General features: G+C 32.6%; 1 long non-coding RNA gene across 1 annotated transcript; it reads right to left on the bottom strand.

Annotated features, from left to right (window-relative positions):
- Positions 1-404: 404 nt before the first annotated feature.
- On the bottom strand, positions 405-6226 carry LOC132626411 (uncharacterized). Its single transcript, XR_009577279.1, has 3 exons — positions 6069-6226; positions 5655-5729; positions 405-785 (listed from the first exon to the last, which is right to left on the bottom strand). It is a non-coding gene; the product is annotated as an uncharacterized LOC132626411 (long non-coding RNA).
- Positions 6227-6797: the final 571 nt, after the last annotated feature.

Here is a 6797-nt window from a genome sequence, read left to right as displayed (position 1 = left end):
TCATTTCATTACTTGAATTGGTTTATATACAAAAATATTCTAACCTAAAATAGGAGATTACACAATATACAAAATATTCTAACCTAAAATAGTAGACTACAAAATATTCTAACTAATATTTACATAATCTATAATGAATATTAATCGAGCATCGTTTTTCTATAATTTTGTATCAAAAAAGTATAGAATAATTTTTTTTCTGATAAAATACTCCAGGAGATATTAATTTTAAAAGGGTTGGAACTTTTAACTTCATATCATAGAAAATAATTATGAATCACAATTCACATACAGTTCACTTGAAAAAAGAATAATCTTCAATATGCATCATTGACTCACCATCCTTGAGTTTATAGCAGATTCCTCTTGAATTAACATGACAAAAGGAATTAACATATCAGCAAGATACATTTTAATATTGATGGAGTGTGTTCATCTCATATGTGCATGGAGGTAGTAAATGGCTTGTAGAATCTTAGAGAGTTTTTCAAATTATAGTTGAAGAATATTATAAACTGCCAAAAATGATAAATGCATAGCATTATGATACTGAATTGTGAATTTGTGCTGATGAATGGACATACAACATTTCAAAAAAAATGGACATTAGCCCTCTCAACTAGACGCGTTTGTACGTAACACAATGTTATCCAACTGATTATCTGGGATCTCGTTCTCTTGTGTTGTTTTTTTGTCATTCCCTTGAATCTTCAATGCATATTACAAGATCCACAAAACTTCTCCCATAGTCAGTCGATCTGCACCATATCCAGCCACGCATTTCTCTGCAGTGTTTACAAACTATTCATCAAGGATTTGGGTGCTTTCTCGTGTGCAATCCTAGGATTAGCAATTGCTTATGATTCTCCTGTGATTAAACATTATATCACCCATTCAACCAAGTTTACCAATTCCTTGGGAAGAGCGGGATCGATAATAAGCGCCACAGAGGACTCCAACGTCCAATCATAAGATGAAAATGAAACCAAATAATCAAGCAGAAAATATTTTGTCTGACAGAAGAAACAAACTTGCAGGTGGCTCAATGAAGAAGAACATCTTTCTGGTTCATTACCCTTTGTCTGACACTATTATTGACACAAGACTAAAATTTCCAGTACTTGGAATGCTTATCGAGTTCTTTTACTAAATTTTCAGTATCAAACCTAATTCTAATGTGAAAAAGTCATTTAGTGGGATCTCTTGCTACTAATTTCAAGTGGGAGAGTGTAATATAAATTGAGACCAAAAGTTAGACTGCTAAGTTGCGCGGACTCTTCACTTTGGATGCCGCACCCGTTGATATTTTTGAAGAGTCCGAGCAACATAGAGGTAAAGGGTAATTACAACAATTCCTGGTACTTAAAATAGATGAGCAAAGCAATGACCAACAGATAAAATAGCCACCTAAAACCATTCTAATAGATAGATCAAGCACTCCTGAACTTGCATATATGTAGTTAATATCAGCCCCTCCAAGAGGCTATTCTCAATAATCTCATCCTTTGGATGCCCTTCTACTGCCTTTCAAGTCTCAAAATAAAAAACAATGCCATATATGCCTCTAACATAGACTTATGTCCGAAAGAAACCAATGACTTGAGAATAGCCAATGCTTCCTTAAGAAGCTGCACATTCCAAGAAAATGTACATGCAATACACTTCCTACCATCGTCTACTTCAAAAAGTAGAAGGGCGACGACAGAAATAGCAAATATCGAGGAAACAAAACTCTCAATGAATCCTCTCCTCCCACCACTCCTTACATAAATTAGAAATTTCAGATAACAAATTGAAATTAAAATATTTCGTAACTCACAAATTGAAAACAATAGGTGATTCGGCATTTGATCACTTGGATGATGTATAAACTGCATTAGAATACGAGAAGACTGGATGCAATTCAAGGAAGTATATAGATTAGTAACTGAAAAATTGGAAGAGGTAAAGATTAGTAACAGAAAGCTCGCATTTATTGAATTCATTATGATATACTAAGTGTCTTTAATTAAGAGAATTACAAGCATCATTTTTCAGTTTTTGACATAGCACATAAATGGAAAAAAATAAGAAAAGGGAGAAAAAATATAATTGTGTTTCTTGGAAATTAATAATTAATGAGATTAATTTAGCAAAGATATATCATACCTTTACTTTTTGGCAAATCTTTTAATAAAATAGGAAGAGAAATATCAAAACAATGAGAGGAAATAAATAAGAGTCCTAGCCTAAGAGATGTAGCGACTCACTTGTCTATTGCCCACAATTTATATATAATATAAAGCTAGGCATAGACAATCCTATGTGGCACCTCTCTATGACCTCCATTGACATTTATCTTTTTTCTCATTTTTTTGGATTTTCTCTTCTAATTTTGCTAAAAAAAACTCTAATAATCTTGGTTCTTTTCCTCTTTCCTATTTGAAGTTCATATTAATTTTATATATAAATTGTATCTCATTTATGGAGAACGGATGGAAGCTTAATTGTCAAGTTGTGACCCACGTTCTGTGACCTTTTATTCTTCTATTTCCCTGAAAGTATTTGCTAAAATTAAATTTGCTCTATCAATCAGTTTATAATTATCCACATACATTGGTCAATTAAAAGGGAAAGGCATTTAAGAATATTAACTTTTTACGCAGCCCTCTTAGTCCAGGAGCGTATATTTTTTCTATCTCAGTTTTTGGGGTTTTCTCTCATTTTTACCATTTATTTGCATTAAAAACTGAAACGTTACTTAACATTTTTTTATGGTTATGACTCATGTAACGGACACATATTTATTCCACGGAAGGGATCTTTTTAAAACCTTCTTTGCTGTTTGAGAAGTCAAGTACTTGCTCCTCCTCTCTTCCAATTATAAATGCTTATAATTACATATCAGTGGTGCTTTGGATATTTGTTTGAGGACTTCTGTTAGTTGTGGTGTTTCTTTCTACTTTTTTTGTTTATAATTTTCACGTTTTATTGACTTTAGATGTCTTAATTTCTTGCAGGTTGGTGATAATTGTTGCATTTGAATATTTGTTTGAGGCTTTCTTTTTGGAGGAAATGAGATCCCTCTTGTACTCTTACAATTTGAGTAGAAGAAAACAACCTCTTCAGATTTCTTATGTATTTTTTTTTCAGAGCTCTTATGTGTAAAAAATAAAATTTTTTGTAAAAAGACATAAAAATAAAAAAAGTTTGTGAATGGCTAAAAAACCATTTCTCCCTTCTGTTTGTTTGGGGTGTTTCTTTCTACCTTTTTTTCGTTTATAATATTTCAAGTTTGATTGACTTTAGGTGTCTAATATTTTTGCAGGTTCGTCATAATTGATGCACCAATAATTACTTTTTTAGAAGAGTAACTTTACTTCTTCTTTCTCCTCAGGTTTTCTTTTCGATAACATTGTTGAGCTCTTTATTTATGAATTCAGGAATTTGGGACAATAGCGTCTACTCCTTTAACGATGATATACATGTACTCAAAAAAAATAAGTGCATGTGGATGATAATATTTTTTTGCAAGCGGAAGAATATTTATAGATTTTTTAAAAGAAAACTTCCCATCTTCTTCTCGTAGCAAAAATTATCTTCTTCTCGTAGCATAAACAAAACTATATATATATTTATTTATCTTTGAAGTTTAGTGCGCAATAGCAAGACATTTTCCATTTTTCTGAATTTTTAGTTAAAGTATTTACGCAAGTAAATAGGTTTAATTGTTGATTATATTATTTGATATAAAATCTAATTGATATTGCTCCATTAAATATTTCCTTTTTTTTGTAATTTGAAAAGGAATATATATTTGTCTTCTTGGATTATCCTCAAGTCTAGCATTTTATTTTCTCCGATGCTAATTGTAGCCATTTGAGATTAGTAAACGCTCTTGGAAAATTAAGATCTTCCTCCATGCGTTTAATTTGTTGTTGGCTATGATAATAACGGTATCGGAGTTAGATTATTCACAATTTTTTTATGTGTATGAAATTTAATTAAAATTTATCAATATTTTCATATGCAGTTCTCCAGTTAAATTTAATAATAGTAATGAGTTTCTCTTCATGAATGAGTGATATTTGTGTATAAGCCGATGCCAATACCTATATTTGAGTTCTGTTGGTTCCTCAATCCATAAAGATAATTATTTTTTCTTTCGATCAATTCTAGGGTGAACCCTTATTGTGAGAACTCCTTTGTTTAATTGTATTATTGATAAAAAGAAGTCTCTGCATTAAGTAACGAGTTTCTTTCCATCTCCACTTAATTTATAATAGATCGTTCTAAATTTATTATTATACCGCGTGAAGCGCGGCCAAATTCACTAGTTATATATAGATAGATATATACATAACTCATGATATTACTCCAATTGACGGTAACCACAGCTAAACCACAATAAAAAATCAATTCAACAAATTGCCTCCCACAATAACATCACTTTCCAAGGAAATCCTCAAAACTTGAAAATGCTATAGCCTTCCAAAGAGTGAATCTGATGGAGCAGTAAAAGATTTTGAGAATGATTGCAGACTAATTAACTACAATCGGGTTAACAATAGAAGAAGCTATTTCTTGAAGAAACATTACAGCTTACCACATAAAGCTTCTGATCTTCCAGATCAAATAAAAGTACTTACGGGCTTTCTTCACACAACCAAAGTCTAAGTAGATTTCCAAATCAACTTCAAATAAAAGATTTCACCAATAACAAACTGATGCAACATCATATGCTTAAAGGGCCAAGGGAAGAATCAAATTCATTGGGGATCAAGAAATAGCTGCAAACCAACATCAAACGTCACCTAAATTAATGGAGAAGCAGCAATATTCGTTCCAAGATCACGAGTTTTCAATTTAACCTCTATTCCCGTGTAAATGCAAGTTACCTGTTTACTAAATGGTAGTAACCACAATTAAATCTGTAGGAAATTACTTGAACACTTTGCCATAACAAAAAGATAAAAACTCAAAACAAACTTCAAAAAACAATTGAGAATTAAACCAAGCATAATTAGCACCGACCTTTTTAAATTTTCAGTACCACAAATTTCCACTCAATTGGGAGAAAAGGGAATAAGACATAGTTATTGCATCTAAGACAAATCAGCAGCGTAAAAACAACATACATTAATAGTTATTCTCAATCTTTAGAATTATATGCCAAATCTATAAGCTATAATCTTATTGCCTTTTAGCTTCAAATGATAACCAGAAGACCATTCAATGAATATATGTAGTCTGCATACTTCTTTTGTCTCCTTGGATTAGAGGAAGGATGCCTTCATAAAATGGTGCTCTCTTCTGCCTCTTGTTTTTTCTAACTCCACCATAAAGATAATCTCGTAGTTATTATGCCCTTCTTTTTGTCGTGGGAATCAGTCTAGTACAATTTTTTTTAAGGGTTCCCCCGAAATTCAGATACACCATTATCCTAACAGTCTAACAAAAATAGTAGGTCTAGATCACAAATAATCAGGAGAAAATGAATAAAAACATCTTCTCGATGAAGTATGAAAACCAAACAATCACTCAAACTGAAGTGATGAAAGACGGGCAATGGTACGACGAATCTTCACTTAATGAACAACGACTTTGAGATTGAGGTAATTTCTCTCCAACATATATTACTGAAAGAGGGAAAACTTAAAGGGAGAAAGTCTGACCTTTAGGGTACTCATGTCTTCTTCACCAAATACAACCGCATGACCATCTGGCGCGAAGCTAATTCATTAACACCTCTGTTATAATAGGCATAATTTTTTAAGACAAAATTGCAGATCATAATAACTTTCATGGACCCAAAACTGCATATTCTCTTGACAAAGAACTGCCATATACATAGCAGATGCACAAGTTGGATTGAGTTGCATAAACAATGAATGAATTAAAACTGGGAAAAACATTTTTACCCTTTTTCATGGCAAATATGGGTCTAAGGATTAAGGAATATCATAAAAAATGAATTGAAAGGAGAAATAAGGCAGTAGTGATTTCTCTCTTTTGTTATTTTTGTCATTGTTAATATGCAAGAAAGATTAGATGTAGAAAGCGAAGAAGTCAAAATCAGAGGCACCAACCAATTAAAAAAAATCTGAAGGTGATTACGATGGCATCGTCTTAATTGCTCCAAAGCAAAGAAGAAGATCACCATAGCCCCTGCAAAGCAAAGATCATTGTAGAGAGGAAGAAGCAGGAAAAAAGTATTGCGTTAGGGCTTCATGGGTAATTTTTACACTTCGAAGACAACCTTGTAGAAGTGATATTGTGTCACGACCCAATTTAACTAAGTCGCGCGGGCACCTACCTTTCTCACCTCGGTAGGCGAACCTCAACCCAACAATATATAAACATAAATAATTAATTAAATAAGCGGAAGAATTAAAATTACGTAAGTCTGACAACATAATATAGAAATATGTGTAAATAAGGAAAATACACCCCAGAGTCTGGTCTAATCCATACAAGAGCATCTAACGAGAATCTACAAGTCTGGAATCTCAATAACACATCAAAGTCATGAATATGTCTCGGAATAGGAAAGAAGATATAAATAAAGAAGAATCTTCAAGGTGGCGGACGTCTCGTGCTCACCCTGTAGACACTACACAACAACTTTCGGAGCGACTATCAGTCACGAGAAACGGAGGTCGATCCCACCTGGAATTCTGCATTCATAAAAGAATGCAGCAAGTGTTGTTCAGTACAAAATCACAGTACTAGTAGGCATTATAGGCCAACTAAGTTTAGCTAACATAATCCAGACAATAAAGTAAGATAAACAGGTAAATCAACAAGTCTAAGTCCAA

Source organism: Lycium barbarum, chromosome 2, assembly GCF_019175385.1.
Source record: "Lycium barbarum isolate Lr01 chromosome 2, ASM1917538v2, whole genome shotgun sequence".
NCBI lineage: Eukaryota > Viridiplantae > Streptophyta > Magnoliopsida > Solanales > Solanaceae > Lycium > Lycium barbarum.
Note: the sequence above shows the minus strand (reverse complement) of the source record. Positions and strands in the feature narration are given on the sequence as shown.